This window comes from Danio rerio, chromosome 2 (assembly GCF_052040795.2).
Source record: "Danio rerio strain M-AB ecotype USA chromosome 2, GRCz13ab, whole genome shotgun sequence".
NCBI classification, from domain to species: domain Eukaryota; kingdom Metazoa; phylum Chordata; class Actinopteri; order Cypriniformes; family Danionidae; genus Danio; species Danio rerio.
The window spans coordinates 36036969-36058596 of record NC_141022.1 but is presented as its reverse complement, the minus strand read 5'-3'; the positions used below and the strand labels follow the sequence as shown (position 1 = coordinate 36058596).

Sequence of the window (21628 nt, the reverse complement as noted above, 5' to 3'; positions counted from 1 at the left end):
AGAGGGAAAAACAATACAATTGATGTTGGTTACTACTGGATTTCAACTTATTTGTTTTTAACAGAGAAGAATAAATCAAACATGTTTGTGATATGATTTGGATAAACTATCCATTTAAATTCTTGCTTTATATGCTTAAATCGAATTGAATACTGTTTTAATCTAATTTGAAATGGACAATGAAACCTTCAAACCTCGCTGTTCCCTACTAGTAAGGCATTTTTTTGTTCCGTCACAAATACAGATATTTTAAAGAGGTTTCATGTTGAGAGAGCATTTATTTAAACTAGAGCTGCACAATTCTGGCTAAAATGAGAATCTTTTTTTTTTTTTTTTTTTTGCTTAAAATCAAGATCACGATTTTCTCATGATTCTGTACATAAAACTAAGGCTTATTATTGAGTGGGCTATTATTATTGTTAATTCCCAAACATGGTAAAACTACAATAATAATACCAGGCCTATGTGTAGGTCTACTGTTGGTTAAAATGCTGAATTTTGTATAGACTTGGTATACTGGACTTAAGTAGACTTTAAATGTCCTGATTGTTAATTCACAGTAAAGTGATGGCATCAGAATACAAGTATTGATGATTCTAAAGTTGAATTATTCTGTTTGAGACATGTGCTTGTCATTTTTTATTGACAACATTATTAGACAATTTTTTCACTGGTAAAATCAGATATTTGTCATTAGCAGATTCCCTCATGCATTATATTTAACATTTATATAGGCTAGAGTACATACTGACCATGTTAACATTTCTTTTTTATGCACAACACTCTGTGTTCACTATGAAAGAAAAAAACTATAGGTGGGCATCTTGGAATTAATCTAGATTAAAATGACTCATTTGAATTCTGCTGAAGGAATTCGACTATGTGTGCTACCCAAATAATAAGTCATGGAGAACGATTTCCCAAGCCAGGTGGCGCATTAGACCAGAGGCTCATCTCCTGTTTCCAAAGTGCATCACAAACTGTTTTACTATGATAACTGGCGATGAAAATAAATGATGTTCAAAAAGATGTACTTGTGTTTACTAACTGTTTATTCAGTAAACATGCATTGTGAACTGTAGGCCTACATAATCTTAAAACAGCGATTTTTGGTCACTTTAATCCGACTAAAGTCATAACTGAACTAAACTGAAATGGACTTAAGACGTGGAGTATACATATATTAGTGACAATATTGAAGTAAACACCGTGATCAAACTATTACCATCATAAAAGACTTTTCGCCATATTTTCCAACAAGATCCACACATGTGGCTGTCAGTAAAGGACCACACACATCACGAAATGCTGAAATTTTTCTGCTTTTCATTTGGCGTGCATTATTAAGTTCTATAACACTCACCAGTCCTTACTCCTTATTTGCGTCTACCCCAGTTTGTCACGGCAGCATGAATGAAATGTTCAAGAGTGAAGGTAAAACTGCCAAACTGCAGTTAACGTCTGGCATGCTGCTGATTTGATTCAGAAGGGCACTTTTTTGTCAGACGGCTCACCTGTCAGGTATACATCCGTGCTAAAATATCAAGGTGAAAGTCATCATAGCTTGCGTAGAATAGACCCAGCTCCCAATCCAAATTTGAGAATAGATTAACGGCGATATTTCAACCCTAACCCTATTGCACGATATGAGTCTTGTGTTAATGCCGATAACGGCCCACTACTAGAAAAAGCATATCAAATGCTTGTCGTAATCATACGTTTAAAATCATTATAAGATCATTTAAATGATGTATATGTTATTGTTTGCACTTTAGCTGCACTGAAAAAAATGATTCATTGGATTTACTTAATTTTTTTAAGGCAAGCTGTTGCAAATAAATGAATTGGGTTAAGTTTAAGCAAACAATTTTAGTTGGATTTACTCAATTTATATGTGTTGGATTTAAACAATCAAATTAGGTTGGATTTACTCAATTTATATGTGTTGGATTTAAACAATCAAATTAGGTTGGATTTACTCAATTTATATGTGTTGGATTTAAATAATCAAAATAAGTTGGATTTAATCAATTTTATTTAGTTACATTTATCTAATTAAATTCATTTAGTTCACTATAATTTAATTATGTTATTCCTACTTATATCTATTTATTTTTGATGTCTAAAATGATCATTAAATTGCTTGCAAATACACTTTGAAATGACACTTGACCACATTTGTTTTGAATTCATTTTAATGACTTTTTAAGATGCATTTTTTTAACAAAACATAAATCACTGCCTAAAAATGCTTTAGCAGCACACCATAACACAATAAACAGTTTGTACAGCACATTTAATTTAAACCAACACATAAAAGAAAACTGTATGAAGTCTTGGAGCAAACGGCAATCCTTATGACACACACACACCCCAACACACAAAATAATCAACTAATTAACTTAAAAAATTAACTCATAACAAATTGAGCAACTACAAGTTGTATGAAATGGAATAAATACAAAGTTTATAGAATGCACATGCTCTCTCTCTCTCTCTCACACACACACACACACACACGCACACGCACACCATTTAAAACAAGTTCCTACAGCTAATTAATTTTCCACACAAAGAAAACTGAATTCACTTATTAAACAATTCCTACACTAAACTGCAATTTGTATATGATATACATTTGGTTGTTGAGCATTTATTAACACTTCAATGCTTAAAATTACAGTATCACACTGTTTTCCAGTATGAGAACCTTTGAGGAGAGCTTGTCAGAGTTCATTTGCACAAGTACTTTTTGGGCAAACTCGTAATAGTATTTGAGTTCTTTTGGGTAGGCCAAATCAAGCACATAAATTGCCCCCAACATCAGTGCACAGGCTTGTGCAACAGATTTTATCTGTTCAATAATCACTGTTCCATCCACAACGATGCCAATGTCCTCATAATCTCCTCTTTCCTTTTTGATGACACATATGGCCATGGCGGTGTTTGTCAGGTCCTTCAAAAATTCTTCTTTTTGATTGCCCTATATTTAAATAAAGAGAAACCATTATTAGACATTGTTTTTGAAACATATTTTGTAAAAAGTCAGAAGAAATCAAATGTAAATAAAACCAAAACCTTAACGGCCCTCCCCACACCCACACTGATACCTGTGAAATATTATAACAATCATTTATGAGTGCATATTGGCGTACATATATTTGTGCATGATCTGCAAGTACGACTTCTTCACAATTATTTACAGGGTTTATTCAGGTTTTATCAGGGTAAATTTAAGATCTTTTAAGACTAACTAAAAATAATTTTGGAAAAAATAATTGAAAGGCAAACAATACAGTAATATGTTGAAAACTAAATATAATGTCAAGGAAGCATTATTGCATTATTATTTAAATAATATTACTCAAGGTTTAAGGCTTGAAAACCACAGATTTGGCCACTTGAATGTGGAAATACCTTCTGATCAGACCCACTGTATATCAATACACCTGGTCATAATTGTTCACCTTAACCCTTCTGTATTATTTAAATTTACTACCCTTTCCTTATGTTAGTTGCTGTTTTTTTTGCCCCATTGACTTCCATTAAAACATTTTTTGGATGCAAATCCATGACAGCATGTAATCACGCATTGTTGCTGGTTATCTTCCCTTTTTGGTAAATGTATATTTTGTCATTTTTACTGTTGATGATCAGTTGACAGCATAACCATTTAGATAGTCCTGTGCAAAAAAGTTTCTGGCTTTTATATTTTTTGAGTTCTTTGGAGTATAAACAGTAAATGATAGTGTGTGTGTATGTGTGCATAAATACACTTACTATGTTTACTATGTCTGAAAAAATGTATATAAGCAACTTTCAAAACAATGTGTGCAAAAGTCTCACTTTCATGAGCTCAAACAAAGAAATCTGTCTCCAAATTAATATTCTCAACAGCACACAAGGCTTAAGAATAATTGTGCACAAGTAAAATAAACATCAGCGAATGAAATTCAGTAGAAATGTCACACCTTGATGCAAAATTTAAGACCTCTCAAATTTAAGACTTTTTATGACCTTAAATTGTAAAAATCTAATTTAATACTTAAGACTTTTCAAAGACCCACAGGACCTCTGCAAATAATAAAAAAAAAGTACAATGATAACTAGATAGTAAAGTTTGAGGACAAACTTTATGGTGGCTTGAAAAGCAGAATCTGAAAGTTTGAAGTGGTTTTAAAGTGTAAATAGCATGTTAGTATGATTTTAGCTTGAGTTAACATATTACTAGCATGAATTAGCATGTTAGTAGCATAATTCTTACATGAATTAGCATGTTGGTAGCATGATTCTAGCATGAATTAGCAAGTTACTAGCATGATTCTAGCATGAATTAGCATGTTGTTAGCGTGATTCTAGCATGGATTAGCATGTTACTAGCATGATTCTAGCATGAATTAGCATGCTACTAGGATAATTCTAGCATGAATTAGCATGTTAGTAGCATGATTCTTACATGAATTAGCATGTTGTTAGCATGATTCTAGCATGAATTAGCATGTTACTAGCATGATTCTAGCATGAATTAGCATGTTGTTAGCATGATTCTAGCATGAATTAGCATTTTACTAGGTGGTTGCTAGGGTGTTTTAAGTGGTTGCTAGGTGGTTGCTAAGGTGGCGCAAGGCAGTTACTAAGGTGGTCTGACTAGTTGCTAGGTGGTTGCTAGGGTGTTGCTAGACGGTTGCTAGGGTGTTTTGAGTGGTTGCTAGGTGGTTGCTAAGGTGGTGCTAGGCAGTTGCTAAGGTGTTCTGACTAGTTGCTAAGTGGTTACTAAGGTGTTGCAAGGTGGTCGCTAGGGTATTCTGAGTGGTTGCTAGGTGGTTGCTAAGGTGTTGCTAGGCGGTTGCTAGGGTGTTCTGAGTGGTTGCTAAGGTGTTGCTAGGTGGTTGCTAAGGTGTTCTAAGTGGTTGCTAGGTGGTTGCTAGGGTATTCTGAGTGGTTGCTAAGGCGTTGCTAGGTGGTTGCTAGGGTGTCCTGAGTGGTTGCTTGGTGGTTGCTAAGGTGTTGCTAGGTGGTTGCTAGGGTGTCCTGAGTGGTTGCTAGGTGGTTGCTAAGGTGTTGCTAGGTGGTTGCTAAGGTGTCCTGAGTGGTTGCTAGGTGGTTGCTAAGGTGTTGCTAGGTGGTTGCTAAGGTGTTGCTAGGCGGTTGCCAGGGTGTTTTAAGTGGTTGCTAGGTGGTTGCTAAGGTGTTGCTAGGCGGTTGCTAGGGTGTTCTGAGTGGTTGCTAGGTGGTTGCTAAGGTGTTGCTAGGTGGTTGCTAAGGTGTCCTAAGTGGTTGCTAGATGGTTGCTAGGGTGTTCTCAGTGGTTGCTAAGGCGTTGCTAGGTGGTTGCTAGGGTGTCCTGAGTGGTTGCTAGGTGGTTGCTAAGGTGTTGCTAGGCGGTTGCTAGGGTGTCCTGAGTGGTTGCTAAGGCGTTGCTAGGCAGTTGCTAGGGTGTTCTGAGTGGTTGCTAAGGTGTTGCTAGGCGGTTGCTAAGGTGTCCCAAGTGGTTGCTAGATGGTTGCTAGGTGGTTGCTAAGGTATTCTGAGTGGTTGCTAAGGCGTTGCTAGGCGGTTGCTAGGGTGTCCTGAGTGGTCGCTAGGCCCTTACTAAGGCATTACTAGGCCGTTGCTAGGTGGTTGCTAGGCGGTTGCTAGGGTAATTTGGGTGGTTGCTAGGCAGTTGCTAGGGTACCCTGGTTGGTTACTAGGCAAGCCTCACATACATGCTTGATAAAACATTTATACTTAGTAAGCATTTCTAGCAAGTTACAGTACTTGGCTAGTCAATATTAGCATGTAGCTAGTCACTGCTAGCATGTGTAGCATATAGGAAGTTCCATTTGCTAGCATGAGTCAAACGAGCCAATCTCCAAGTCTCTACGATGTTCTGATGCTGAGATATAGCTGTTGATGAATGGTTGCTAGGGTATTCTGTTTTGTTGCTATGGGCGAGGTTACAGAGTGAACTTGAATGTGGTTGGTTGTCTTAGTCAAAGAACTAACCCCCATGTCTCTATGACACTGCTTTGCAAAGATATGCATCTTGGCCTATTTTAATGGAAGTCTACGGGACAGTTGCTAGGGTGCAGTATGTGGTAGTTAGGGGTGTGGCTAGAAAGTTAAAAGCTCATCAGTTATTGGCAGTTTGGTAGTCTGAGTTAAATGAGCTCAGCCATTAGTCTGTATGACAGTCTGATGCAGAGTTATGAGCTCACAAAGTTTGATCCCATGTTAAGTCAATGAGAGTCTTTTGTAATGGAAGTCTACGGGACAGTTGCTAGGGTGCAGTATGTGGTAGTTAGGGGTGTGGCTAGAAAGTTAAAAGCTAATCAGTTATTGGCAGTTTGGTAGTCTGAGTTAAATGAGCTCAGCCATTAGTCTGTATGACAGTCTGATGCAGAGTTATGAGCTCACAAAGTTTGATCCCATGTTAAGTCAATGAGAGTCTTTTACAATGGAAGTCTACGGGACAGTTGCTAGGGTGCCATAAGTGGTTGCTAGGGAGTGGCTAGTAAGTCTAAAGTTCATCAGTGATTGGCTACTGAGTTGAATGAGGCCTGACTCTAGTCTGTAGGACAGACTGATGCAGAGTTATGAGCTCACAAAGGTTGACTCAATGTTAAGTCAATGGCAGTCTTTTACAATGGAAGTCTATGGGACAGTTGCTAGGGTGCCAAAAGTGGTTGCTAGGGAGTGGCTAGTAAGTTAAAAGGTCATCAGTTATTGGCTGCTGGCTAGACTGAGTTAAATGAGCCCAGTTAGAAGTCTGTAGGACAGTCTGATGCAGAGTTATGAGGTCACAAAGTTTGACCCAATGTTAAGTCAATGGGAATTTTGGGAATTTTCCGGGTCGTTTTTCGGAAAACCGAAAGTCGGATCAGTCGGAAAGGATATAGCAACCCGAGTCAGACCAGTTTGAAGGTTTGACGAAAGTTTGAAGTATGAAGCTTGAAAAGTTTAGGAGGAGATACACTTAGAAATTAGTCTCAGAAGAATAAGAAGAAGAAGAATAATAACTAGATAGTAAAGTTTGAGGACAAACTTTATGGTGGCTTGAAAAGCCGAATCTGAAAGTTTGAAGTGGTTTTAAAGTGTAAATAGCATGTTAGTATGATTTTAGCTTGAGGTAACATATTACTAGCATGAATTAGCATGTTAGTAGCATGATTCTTACATGAATTAGCATGTTGTTAGCATGATTCTAGCATGAATTAGCAAGTTACTAGCATGTTTCTAACATGAATTAGCATGTTGTTAGCGTGATTCTAGCATGAATTAGCATGTTACTAGCATGATTCTAGCATGAATTAGCATGCTACTTGGATAATTCTAGCATGAATTAGCATGTTAGTAGCATGATTCTTACATGAATTAGCATGTTAGCATGATTCTAGCATGAATTAGCATGTTACTAGCATGATTCTAGCATGAATTAGCATGTTGTTAGCATAAATCTAGCATAAATTAGCATGTTACTAGTATGATTCTAGCATGAATTAGCATGTTGTTAGCATAATTCTAGCATGAATTAGCATTTTACTAGGCGGTTGCTAGGGTGTTTTAAGTGGTTGCTAAGGTGGTGCCAGGCAGTTGCTAAGGTGGTCTGACTAGTTGCTAGGTGGTTGCTAAGGTGTTGCTAGACGGTTGCTAGGGTGTTTTGAGTGGTTGCTAGGTGGTTGCTAAGGTGGTGCTAGGCAGTTGCTAAGGTGTTCTGACTAGTTGCTTAGTGGTTACTAAGGTGTTGCAAGGTGGTCGCTAGGGTATTCTGAGTGGTTGCTAGGTTGTTGCTAAGGTGTTGCTAGGCGGTTGCTAGGGTGTTCTGAGTGGTTGCTAAGGTGTTGCTAGGTGGTTGCTAAGGTATCCTAAGTGGTTGCTTGGTGGTTGCTAAGGTGTTGCTAGGTGGTTGCTAAGGTGTTGCTAGGCGGTTGCTAGGGTGTCCTAAGTGGTTGCTAGATGGTTGCTAAGGTCTTGCTAGGCGGTTGCTAGGGTGTTCTGAGTGGTTGCTAGGTGGTTGCTAAGGTGTTGCTAGGTGGTTGCAAAGGTGTCCTAAGTGGTTGCTAGGTGGTTGCTAAGGTGTTGCTAGGTGGTTGCTAAGGTGTTGCTAGGCGGTTGCTAGGGTGTCCTAAGTGGTTGCTAGGTGGTTGCTAAGGTGTTGCTAGGCGGTTGCTAGGGTATTCTGAGTGGTTGCTAAGGCGTTGCTAGGTGGTTGCTAGGGTGTCCTGAGTGGTTGCTAGGTGGTTGCTAAGGTGTTGCTAGGTGGTTGCTAGGGTGTCCTGAGTGGTTGCTAGGTGGTTGCTAAGGCGTTGCTAAGCAGTTGCTAGGGTGTTCTGAGTGGTTGCTAGGTGGTTGCTAAGGTGTTGCTAGGTGGTTGCTAAGGTGTCCTAAGTGGTTGCTAGGTGGTTGCTAAGGTGTTGCTAGGTGGTTGCTAAGGTGTTGCTAGGCGGTTGCTAGGGTGTCCTAAGTGGTTCCTAGGTGGTTGCTAAGGTGTTGCTAGGCGGTTGCTAAGGTGTCCCAAGTGGTTGCTGGGTGGTTGCTAAGGTGTTGCTAGGTGGTTGCTAAGGTATTCTGAGTGGTTGCTAAGGCGTTGCTAGGCGGTTGCTAGGGTGTCCTTAGTGGTCGCTAGGCCCTTACTAAGGCATTACTAGGCCGTTGCTAGGCGGTTGCTAGGGTAGTTTGGGTGGTTGCTAGGCAGTTGCTAGGGTACCCTGGTTGGTTACTAGGCAAGCCTCACATACATGCTTGATAAAACATTTATACTTAGTAAGCATTTCTAGCAAGTTACAGTACTTGGCTGGTCAATATTAGCATGTAGCTAGTCACTGCTAGCATGTGTAGCATATAGGAAGTTCCGTATGCTAGCATGAGTCAAACGAGCCAATCTCCAAGTCTCTACGATGTTCTGATGCTGAGATATAGCTGTTGATGAATGGTTGCTAGGGTACTCTGTTTTGTTGCTATGGGCGAGGTTACAGAGTGAACTTGAATGTGGTTGGTTGTCTTAGTCAAATGAACCAACCCCCTTGTCTCTATGACACTGCTATGCAAAGATATGCATCTTGGCCTATTTTAATGAAAGTCTATGGAATCAATTTGGGGGCGTGGCTTGTGAGCTTTATTATCATATTGAGATGCTCATTGGTTGTCTGAGTCAGATGAGCCATCCCCCAAGTCAATAGGACACTGCTATGCAAAGATATGCATGTAGGCCAGTTATTAACATGAGTCTAGTATGAATTAGCATGTTACTAGCATGATTCTAGTTCAAATTAGCATGTCATTAGCATGTTTCCAGTATGAGTTAGCATGTCATTAGCATGATTAGCATATGAGTAGTATGTTGCTAGCATGATTGACATGTCATTAGTATGTTAGATTTATAAGCATTTGATAGCACAGCTAATTACATTATATAGGACAGTTGCTAGGGTGCAGTATGTGGTAGTTAGGGGTGTGGCTAGAAAGTTAAAAGGCCATCAGTGATTGGCTGCTGGCTAGACTGAGTTAAATGAGCTCAGCCATTAGTCTCTATGACAGTCTGATGCTGAGTTATGAGCTCACAAAGTTTGATCCCATGTTAAGTCAATGAGAGTCTTTTGTAATGGAAGTCTACGGGACAGTTGCTAGGGTGCAGTATGTGGTAGTTAGGGGTGTGGCTAGAAAGTTAAAAGCTCATCAGTTATTGGCAGTTTGGTAGTCTGAGTTAAATGAGCTCAGCCATTAGTCTGTATGACAGTCTGATGCAGAGTTATGAGCTCACAAAGTTTGATCCCATGTTAAGTCAATGAGAGTCTTTTGAATGGAAGTCTACGGGACAGTTGCTAGGGTGCCATAAGTGGTTGCTAGGGAGTGGCTAGTAAGTCTAAAGGCCATCAGTGATTGGCTACTGACTAGACTGAGTTGAATGAGGCCTGACTCTAGTCTGTAGGACAGTCTGATGCAGAGTTATGAGCTCACAAAGGTTGACTCAATGTTAAGTCAATGGCAGTCTTTTACAATGGAAGTCTATGGGACAGTTGCTAGGGTGCCAAAAGTGGTTGCTAGGGAGTGGCTAGTAAGTTTAAAGGTCATCAGTTATTGGCTGCTGGCTAGACTGAGTTAAATGAGCCCAGTTAGAAGTCTGTAGGACAGTCTGATGCAGAGTTATGAGGTGACAAAGTTTGACCCAATGTTAAGTCAATGGGAATTTTGGGAATTTTCCGGGTCGTTTTTCGGAAAACCGAAAGTCGGATCAGTCGGAAAAGATATAGCAACCCGAGTCAGACCAGTTTGAAGGTTTGACGAAAGTTTGAGGTATGAAGCTTGAAAGGGTTAGGAGGGGATAGACTTTAAAATTAGTCTCAGAAGAAAGAAGAAGAAGAAGCAGAATAATAACTAGAACCTAAAGTTCGTTGACGAACTTTGATGTTGGCTTGAGAAAGCCAACGTGACTGCGCCGGGGACTCAAAGGCAGTTGGCAGGAAGCACAGCGGTTGAGAAGTGGTTGCTAGGCGGTTGCTAAGATGTTGCTAAGGCATTCCTAGGTAGTTGCTAGGGTGTTCTGAGTGGTTTCTAGGCTGATGCTAGGGTCCACTGAACTGTTAATCGGAAGGCCTCATTTACATTTTTGATCAAATCGAGAGAGAGAGAGAGGACTGATTTGTTCAGGTTGTTTAATGCAGATCACTATAGTATAGTTAGTATTTATAGTATATATTATAATCTGAACAAAATTACATTATAATAAATATCATATAAAGAAAAATATTAAATTAAAATACTAATGAAACAATAGCACATGCATTTAGTTAATTTGTCTTTTATTTAACCAGTCTTATAATTTTTGCAGTTAATATAGAGTACAGTCAATTTACAGTAATTTGCAGCATTATATATATAGTTATAGTTATATATACAGTTTACAGGAAGAAAATCGCATTAAATACAATATTATAGGCCGTCTTCATCACGTGGTTAATTCTGACCAATGACGTTGTTCCACCCCACTGGCCACTAACACAATGTTATAATCGTAATATTTAATTGTCATCACCTGGGTGATTTTATTTTTTTTTGGTACAGCATAGGCCAAAAGCTTGGCTTTCATTGTCATTATCACAAGTGAGGAGAAGGCTCTTTTGCGGCACAGAATATTGTTTTGAAAGAAATATCTGAAGTAAACTTATGTTTTTGCTAACATAAAAGGGGGATTAAGAAATAATCCTTATAACCCTAACCATAAATGTGTGTATGTGTTATATATGTATATATGTATGTATATATATACATACATATATACACTGTTGAAGTCAGAATTATTAACCCCCTTTTGATTTTTTTTTCCCCTTTTTTAAATATTTCCTAAATGATGTTTAACAGAGCAAGGAAATTTTCACTGTATGTCTGATAATATTTTTTCTTCTTGAGAAAGTCTTATTTGTTTTATTTCGGCTAGAATAAAAGCAGTTATTAATTATTTAAAAACTATTTTTGGGACACAATTATTTGCCCCTTTAAGCAATTTTTTTTTGATAGTCTACAGAACAAACCATCATTATACAATAACTTGCCTAATTACCCTAACCTGCCTAGTTCACCTTATTAACCTAGTTAAGGCTTTAAATGTCACTTTAAGCTGTATAGAAGTGTCTTGAAAAATATCAAGTCAAATATTATTTACTGTCATCATGGCAAAGATAAAATAAAGAAGTTATTAGAATTGAGTTTTTAAAGCTATTATGCTTAGAAATGTGCTGAAACAATCTTCCCTCCATTAAACAGAAATTGGGCAAAAAATAAACAGGGGAGCTAATAATTCTGACTTCAACTGTATATATATGTATATACACACACTTTATTTTCACTGTTTGTAAATAATTGTTCTTAACATTTTTGCTTTAAAACATTATAATACTGTTTGGATTTCCCCCCCATAATAATAAATTGTGAACATTGCAGTGTAAATTGCAATCCAGATGTTACAGAGAGAAATTGATGCAGCAACAGCAGAGCATATAAGGGGATATAAAAAATCTTCATACATTGTATGTATATATATTCACTATTTTAAAATACATTTTCTTTGCTGTGTGTTTTTATTGGTTATGATGCTGTTTGGATTTATTTTTGCACAATAAATAAAATGTGATTTACAAAGTGCAAACATTGTCTTTGTTAGAATTTACACGTGATTACAACGGTATAAAGACGTTCAGGTCCGACCAGACCGAATGGAAAGAAATTGTAGGTTTTGAAGATGGATTATTAGTTTTGTGGCAAGGACATAGCTGTTTTTAGAGGGTTAAAATAAGGATTAAAAATAAAGTTAGAATGATTTTATATTAAATATGTTTATTGTATAATATACGTGAATGTTCCTTGGCTTTCATTTTCATTATCACAAGTAGAGGAGAAGGCTTTTTCACGGCACAGAATATTCTGTTTTGAAAGAAATATCCGAAGTAAAGTTATGTTTCTGCCAACATCAGAGGCATGTATTTTAAAACTCACAGGGTAGCAGACAGAAATGCATGCGGGTCGATTCCGACGCGGATGATTCTGCATCCAGATCAGTTTTATTACGCTTTATGGAGTTCACCCCGAGCATAATATGAATGACTGATGACCAGAATTAAGTTCAACCTCACCTCGATTTTGATCACCGATCTCTCTGCCTCTTAAAGGAACACTAAATAGAGTTGTATCACTTGTATTTGTGTATTTTCGCTGAGAAATTTTAATGTAAACAGCTTCAAATGTTGTAACAAGCACGTCTGAAATGAGCCGAACTTTCTGTAGAGCAGAAACAGTCAGCCCGGATATCTCCGCCTCTTAAAGGTGCAGTAAACTCAATTCCAAAGGGCTCAAAAATAGTCTTCTGGCGCCATCTCGTGGACACTCTGACAAGCTTTAGGTTTGAAATTAACAAATTTAATATAAAAAAAATATTTATAGGAAAACTGTTATTTATAATTACACCAAATAAATATGATAATTATCTTCAATTTAAAGCACATCTTTTGGCCAAATTTGAGGATTGTATACTTTTTTATATGCCCCAAATACTCGATTGTAATATTTACAATTTTTTAATTCAAAAAATTTTTAATTCAAAAACTACAAATCTTATCGGCATGAGGACATACAGCAACCATCTCATGGGCAATAGACAGCTTTTGACCAAATTTGGGGCTTGTAGCATCTAAGCCCTGGGAGGAGAAGCGATTGCTTTTTTTTGGTCAGAAGCCGGAATAATAATAAGAATAATAATAATAATAAGAATAAGTTTAAGTAGCATTACAGTATGTTGGCTTTCTCAAGCCAACATAATAAGTTTAAGTGAGATAACAGTATGTTGGCTTTTCAAGCCACCATAATAAGTTTACGTGAGATAACAGTATGTTGGCTTTTCAAGCCACCATAATAAAACAAATTTAATTGGACAAATTAATAGACATGTATATTTATTTAATTAGTATTTTTACGTGTCATTAATTAAACCAAAATAATTTAAATATATTAAGTATATTTTAAATGTATAAGTAAATATACAAATTTAAAACTTGAATTCATACTTTAAAAAAACGTCATGTTTCATTATTAGATTAAACATTTTTGAAGAATTATTCAGCAATACATTTTTGATTGTTAGTACGGCCACCTATTGACCTAAAAATGTAATACAAGTCAAGTTGCTTTTAAACAGTAATTTTAATCTTAACATAAACATAAATTTTCTCTTTTTTGAAAAAAAGTGGTTTACTTGTAATTCTGTGTCTATTTGTTTGTATTGAAATAATAATACTGTTTAGAAAGACTAAAACAGGGGTGTCCAAACTCCTTCTTGGAGGGCCAGTGTTCTGCCGATTTTAGCTCATCCTTGCAGGTGTGTTGAGGCAAGATAGTTTCTAGATCACCTAGTAAGAGCTTGATTAGCTAGCATAGGTGTGTCTAATTGGACTTGGAATTGGAATTGCAATTGGAACTAAACTTAGCAGGACACAGGCCCTCCAGGACCAAGCTTGGACACCCCTGGATTAAACAATGAATATCTCTGGGGTCAAACACAGATCTGAACCCAATGCTGAGAACGTCAAAGGATTAAGAAACATATGCAACTTTTAATCATTTAGTATTTTTAGGCATACTAATATTAGGCACATATTGTGATTTTCAAAAAGTATTACATCGCTTTGTAAATGTTTATTATTACCATTTGTTGAGTCTCCCAATACTATTTGATATAGTCAAGCGATGTGATGTCACACTCAACAAGCTGATAGTTTTCTCACGGTTCAATAACAGTGTGTATTACCATTACAATGCAAGAGTTTGAGGCAAAAGATAATAGGTTGCTCTTACGCGTGTAGTGACCAATGGCATTTTTTTTTAACTTCATGTATAAATATATGGAAATAGAAAGCATTTGAAAAAAGAAAAACGCCATTGACATACAGTGAAAACGCTATTTTCAAATTCTTTAAAATTATTAATTTTGTTTTTGAGATATTAAAATATTTTGTTCATTGTTCTATTCATACTTTTGCATTGAATTAGTATGCAACTTACTTGCACGAATCTAGCAAGTGTTTGTGCAGCGCAATGTGATTTGAATAGACCATAATGTGTTCAACATTAGGTTCACCTATTAATTCAAATATGGCACTCAAAAAAGTTTCTGTTTGTCTCATTGGCCACTGTAACCCCACCCTCAGCCTCTGAGCAAAGCAGCTCTTTCTTATAGCCCAGGTGCAAGCACTAGTACTATGATGCACTCACTATGTATTCTTTCACCAGGCATGCCTCATCCTCACCAAGGTAGGTAAAGAGAGCTTGAAGAATAGACGCTCTTTTGACATGGACATCGGTTGTCTGTAAATAATACAAATTTGATTAGTTAAATACATAAATGACAAATTGGAAAACGTTAAGAAATGTATTAGATTAGATTAAACTTTATTGTCATTACACATGTACAAGTACAATGCAACGAAAATCAGTTTAGGTCTAACCAGCAGTGCAATAGCAGCAAGTGCAGTATACAGGTATAAGTTATAAAGTGCAGATATAGAAAAACTTTAGTGATATTTACAGATGGATGTACTATCAACATTATATACAGGTTGTATTAGCTATAAACAGAAATTTAAAATAAATTATTATATGTACAGGTTGCTATTAATAATCAGAAGTGTACAGGTAGATAAACAATTACAAGTGTACAGTATATGTATAGTTCAAATGAATGAATCAGTCTAATGTAGTGCAATGAATGTGTAATTTTTAAATGTGCAAATGTTAAATAGTGCAATGATAATGAGGAGTACAAGTTATGAGGACAGTGGGGGTGTATTAGAAGGGCAAAATAATTAGTGGGGGATAGAGTTGAAAAAGGGACAGCTCTGAGGAAAGTGTTGTTCCTTAAGGCTGATTTATACTTCTGCGTCAAACGCACGCCAATGCTACGGTGCTGACGCATAGCCCTTCGCCGTGGCCGTCGCTGACGTGCACCTCTCAAAAAATGTAACTACACATCGCAACGACACGTAGCACAAGCTCTGTGATTGGTCGGCTTGGTAGTGGCCAAGTGGACAGATGATGTATCTCCTCCCTGTAGGCCGTCTCATCATTATTGCTGATTAGACCAATCACTGTGGTGTCATTTGCAAATTTGATGATGATGTTGGATCTATTCACAGGCCTACAGTTGATAGTAAAAAAGAAGTAGAGGAAGAGGCTCAGCACACAGCCCTGTGGTACACCAGGGTTGAGTGTGAAGATGGCGGAGCAGATGTGGCCTGATCTAACATTCTGAGGTCTTTTAGACAGAAAGTCCATAATCCAGTTGCAGAGAGACGTGTCGATATCCAGGTCTCTAAGTTTATTCATTAACTAATGCCGAGTTCAATTTGAAAGTAGTCGTTGCTGCTTTATTTTCACTGCAAGATGGATCGGCGACAGGGACTTGAACATTGCATGACTTTACAATAGGAAGAATCGCCGACAACTTCGTCTAAACTACGTCTCACAACCCAAATACCATCTGTTTGACCAGGTCGTGGATTAATGCTAATATTGCAAATAATGTTAAATTTCTTACACAGACCAATCGTTTCACTTTACAGGACCTTCATCAGGAGCCATGGCTTTAGATTTGGACTTTATTCTTAAACTGAAAAACCCATCCTCATTCGCTGCCATTATTTGGATCACCATGTACCACAGATTCAGCTAAAAATCATCAGTAGTGTTATATTAACATTAAGTTAAATAAATATTAATTTATTTTCTTCTCGGCTTAATCCCTTTATTAATCTGGTGTCGCCACAGCGAAATGAACCGCCAACTGATCCAGCATGTTTTACACAGCGGATGCCCTTCCAGCTGCAAACCATCACTTAAAAAACATCCATACACTTTCATTTACACACACACACTACGACTATTTAACTTACCCAATTCCCCTATAGCGCATGTCTTTGGACTTGTGGGGGAAACCGGAGCACCCGGAGGAAACCCATGCGAACGCGGGGAGATCATGTAGACTCCACACAGAAATGCCAACTGATCCAGTCGAGAATCGAACTAGCGACCTTCTTGCTGTGAGGTGAGAGCGCTTCCCACTGCGCCACCTGTAAAATAAATATATTTTTAAAAATAAAAAGAATTAATAACTGAAACCAGCTCAAATGTTATCGATTATTTGTCATATGCCATGTCCCGAATAAAACACGTTACCGTAATGCACAACTGTTAGTCATTTGAGACTCCTTTATTACAGCACTCCCACAAGTTTCTCTCTTGCTTTCACAAATAAAATTATACATATTTAATGTATATCCATTATTAATAGCCTATCTAAGTTTTGCCCAGCTAGCGAAACCTGCAGGTAAAGGTAGCCTATAAGCATATTTTTTTCAGTGCATGCATTGACTGCATCGTCAAATACATAGAATATAAGTATGTTTGTGGCATGACAAGCATGGACATGAGCATTATTCAGAACATAGCCTATATATTTATTTTTAAAATGTTTAATTTAGAAATTAAAACTATATTAAATTTCAACTTGCAGTAATAATCTAAACATTAAACTTTGCCTCGATGTTGTGCACTTAATATCCTTTAACACACCTAAATCTGACGATTGTCCCTTACATGTACAGTTGAAGTCAGAATTATTAGCCCCCTTTTGATTTTTTTTTTCTTTTTTTAATATTTCCCAAATGATGTTTAACAGAGCAAGGACATTTTTTACAGTATGTCTGATAATATTTTAACTTCTGGAGAAAGTCTTATTTGTTTTATTTCAGCTAATATAATAGCAGTCTTTAATTTTTTTAAAAACAATTTTGGGACAAAATTATTAGCCCCTTTAAGCAAATTTTTTTTCGATAGTCTACAGAACAAACCATCATTATATAATAACTTGCCTAAATACCCTAACATGCCCAATTCACCTTATTAACCTAGTTAAGCCTTTAAATGTCACTTTAAGCTGTACAGAAGTGTCTTGAAAAATATCAAGTAAAATATTATTTACTGTCATCATGACAAAGATAAAATAAATCAGTTATTAGAAATAGGTTTCTAAAACTATTATGCTTAGAAATGTGCTGAAACAATCTTCCCTTCATAAAACAGAAATTGGGGAAAAAAATAAACAGGGGTGTTAATAAGTCAGAGGGGCTAATAATTCTGACTTCAACTGTATATTACATTTATAATGATACTCAAATTTATTTAATCAACTGACTGTTTACTTGTAAATAGTTGGTTTAGTTACACTATATTTAAAGTGATTTCTTTTTTCGACTACCTTGTAATTTAACATGTTCAGCCAAGATAAAGACATGTAAAGGCTGATTTATACTTCTGCGTCAAATGCACGTGTATGGTCCGACGCAGCCTGCGCGCAGTTGAATAGCCCTTGCCGTGGCGCATCTCTCCAAAAATGTAACTAAACATCGCAACAACACGTAGCGCACGTTCTATTAGTGGACTTGGTAACGCTTACGTGTGTGGGCGGGGTTGAGAGCCACGCCAACCCATTGGAGCTAGTGTTTACAAGTGTAGAGTCCCATGAAATAGCTCCAGGTGGAAACTGTTGCTTTGTGTTTACCTTATGATTAAAGTTGTTGCATGACCGCCAGCTACCGCCTCAGAATGAGCGAGTTTTATCCGCTTGTTCATTAAGGCAGTGTTCAGAAAAAACAAAACCCAAGCAAAGAAACTCCATACAGAGGGAACATATAAACCTACTGCTTTTGTAAGTGTTATTGTAGAACAACACAAACAGCGCGCACAAGTATAAGTGCTCAGCTGCACGCAGGGCAGGCGCAGTAGGTCACGCCAATCACTCAACGCAGAAGTACAAACCAGGCTTAAGGGCGAATTTCTATTGTGCAATTTTGAGCCAAATTCTGATGCGACACTTCTTTGAATCAAATTAAATTTCAACTTTGATATTTGCTGTGCTGTGTTGATGCAATGTACAGGAGGAAAAAAAAGGTAAATAACCTCTCTTGGTCGGCAGATAGTCGAATCATTTTATGGCAGGTCAGACATTTTGGTCGCCTCTCTTGAGAGAATCACGGAGTTGAATCAAAGTTGAACTCTGTGTTTGTGCTCTTACTGCACCCTAGTACTGTGAAAACTAGGGAAGCAACAATAACATTTACTTATTCTTTACTTGTCACAAACCTGTTTGAGTTTCTTTGTTCTGATAAACACGACATAAGATAATTTGAAAAATGATGAAAACCGGTAATCATTGACTTCCATAATATGTTTTTCCTACTATGAATGTCAATGATTACTGGTTTCTAACACTCTTCAAAATATTTTGTCTTGTGTTCAACAGATAAAAGAAACTCAAAGGTTTGGAACCATGGAAACATGGTGAGTGAATAGTGAGTAAATTTCCTTTTTTGGGACTATTTAGATTTTTCAGAGCAACATATTCAGTTAAGAAACTGTTTACTGTAATGTGTAGTGATAAATGTTTTGCAGTTACTTACCATAAAAATGTTGATGGAAAATTCCAACTGCAGTACTGGACAGAAAATGTGTTTAAACCCCTGACCAAGGAACTCAGCAAAGGAAACTTGTTGTACAGTACCTCAAATGAAAGGAAGCACATTATTATCATTTAGGTTCAAAATTCAGCACAAGTTACAACATGACCAACTTCTTAATCAACATATTGTTTACCGATTAATTATATTAGGCAACATACATTTAGATAAATTACTTATTGAACAAATTGCTGAACGTGATTAATATGATTAAGATAATCGTCACTGGCTGATTGATACGATATAAAGTCTGTCTCAGACCAGTCAAAGCACTGCATTAAATTCCATTCTTCAACGCCATGTCTTAAAAATGTCAATTTATTTTAACCACAATATTTTCTATGAAGTTTTAGCACTCGTCTGCATGTGTTTTACGTTTGAACAACTAAATGATTGCTTCAGCTTATTTAAAGGATATTATTTTAATTAAATTACATTATCGTTGATGTAAAAGGCACTTTATGAATATGGAAAAAGTCACATTAAGTTAACCCCTGCGCTGGACGTTTATCGGTGGCTGATAAACACTTGCTGTGAATATAAGTTAGCCTATTAAGTGAATTATAACCCCAAAGACATAATTACAGCATCTCACGTAAAAAAATAAAGAACTATAAATGGATGCCCTTTACGTTAAAAGTTAATGTTACGCCAGTATGGGCACACATTCGACAACCTCCTAAGACAGTCAGTAGTGCCCTAACGCCAGACCAAATCGTTCTATAACAAAATCAGTATGGTACTGTCCGTTCACAACTATCTAAACGCATGCTTAATGTTAACCATAGTAAAAGCCACGGTAAATTCACAAAGGACTGAGCTAACGTTAGCAACGAAGCTTTTTTCGTTTGGAATGGCGGATCACGGACACTGTCGTCACATCAAAGAAAATGCTTATTCTCTTGAAAATAGCCATTTACTTCATTAAAAAAACATTATATATCAAGTCTACATAACTACATTCTTGCTAAACAGAATCTTTAATATATTCTGCGACATAAAAACGAGATTTGTCAAACCGTGTGTAACGTTAACTGTTAGCTTAACTTGCGAGCGCGCTCGACGGCTGGTCGCTGTGAAATTTAAAAACGACCAAAATAGACAGTCCGAACGAGAGACCATTTTATGCGTTTATGTTACCCACAAAGTTTTTCTTTAATAAACAGTCTGGTACAATATAAAATGTGACTTACTGTGCAAATGGATGTACAGAAATCCGGCTGTGGCGTCTTGCTTCAATCTGACTGGATTCTGTAAACCTTCCTTTGGGCTTTGGCGCCGAGGCAACGGAACATAACGCGCATGCGCACAAAGCTAACATAATTTTTTCTAATAGACTTTAATTAATTAATTTAGATTGGTTCAAAACACATCTAATTCACTTAAACCCGATTAATAATAATTTAATAAAATCAACAACTAAATTAAATTGTTTAAAATAAACTAAATTGAATTATGTTTAATTTAATAGAGGCCTAAATCATTTTTTTCAGTGTGCTGAGTGCGCTCATTTCATGTCTGCTGTCGCTTTGAGGAAAAAAAAATCACCCTTCCCGCGCTGCTACCACACGATCACTCTGTGCATTAAACTGACCGTTATTTACAACTTTATTAACTGTTATTCACAGCCTATGCAGGTTCTGTTTCACTATAGTTGACGACGGGCACATGTGCATCCTCATGTAGTAAACAACCAGTTTCATTAAATTATTTTTATCATTCAATTACTGTACTTGAATACTGTTAGACTCAGGAAATGATATAACATTTTATTTAAATTGTATATTTTTCTTGATTGTAATTCATAGATTGTTATCCATGAAAACTCACAACACGTATAAATACAAAAATGCACTGCAAATAGCACAGACCACAACGAAAATGTGTCTGGGGACTCCAAAAAGTTTCTAGATTGTTTATTAGATTATATGGAGATGCACTGTCACTGTAGAATCATACCAATTGGTCTAACATTATGAATTCTTTCCAAATAGAGATATCTGGTGAGTGGTGAAATTGTATTCATATAGCAATATATATCTCAAAATAAAAAAGTATTGCAATACTATATTTTTCCAGTATTGTGCAGCCATATTCCTTATCCATAGTAATGTATTTCCAAGTGATTTTTGTTTGCTGAAATTACCTCTTTTGCAAATTTAGCGTGAAAACTTGACAGAGAGAGAAACTGAGTCACACAAATTCAATTCCCTCAGTTTTAGACCCATGACCGTGTTTTTAGCTTTGCTTGCTGTTAGTGTAAGATTCACTTTTCCCCTCTGGAGTTGAAGTGATTAATTGAGCAAGAATAATCTGCCGCACTTCTTCGATCAGCTGAGACAATAGATCTATTCAGAGGAGCGAGTTCAGAGATCCTAGATGGCAGCGATATGTCTGAACTTATTAATGTCATGTGTGAGTCTGTAGAATTAGCTTTTGATGACAGCTGGAGTATTTTAGTTCACTCACGCTCTAAAGAATCCCAAATGAATCGCATCTGACTGACTAGCAGTAGCTAGACCAGAACTGTCAGATTTCACAGATGCAAGAAAGAGCTGGAATTCCATTCAGTGTTCAACTTTACTTTAACT

General features: G+C 36.9%; 1 protein-coding gene and 1 long non-coding RNA gene across 12 annotated transcripts in view; one reads left to right on the top strand and one right to left on the bottom strand.

Moving 5' to 3' along the window:
- Window positions 1-21628, top strand: part of nrbp2a (nuclear receptor binding protein 2a) — a 65254-nt gene that overhangs the window by 16397 nt on the left and 27229 nt on the right. The gene's annotated exons all lie outside the window — the stretch shown is intronic.
- LOC147837140 (uncharacterized) lies at window positions 1779-20283 on the bottom strand. 2 transcript variants are annotated; one of them, XR_015478686.1, is made up of 6 exons: window positions 20231-20283; window positions 18981-19081; window positions 15472-16592; window positions 14740-14914; window positions 1980-2983; window positions 1779-1930 (listed from the first exon to the last, which is right to left on the bottom strand). It is a non-coding gene; the product is annotated as an uncharacterized LOC147837140 (long non-coding RNA). The 2 variants fall into 2 exon arrangements; XR_015478685.1 differs by having other exon boundaries at window positions 14740-14832; window positions 16416-16592.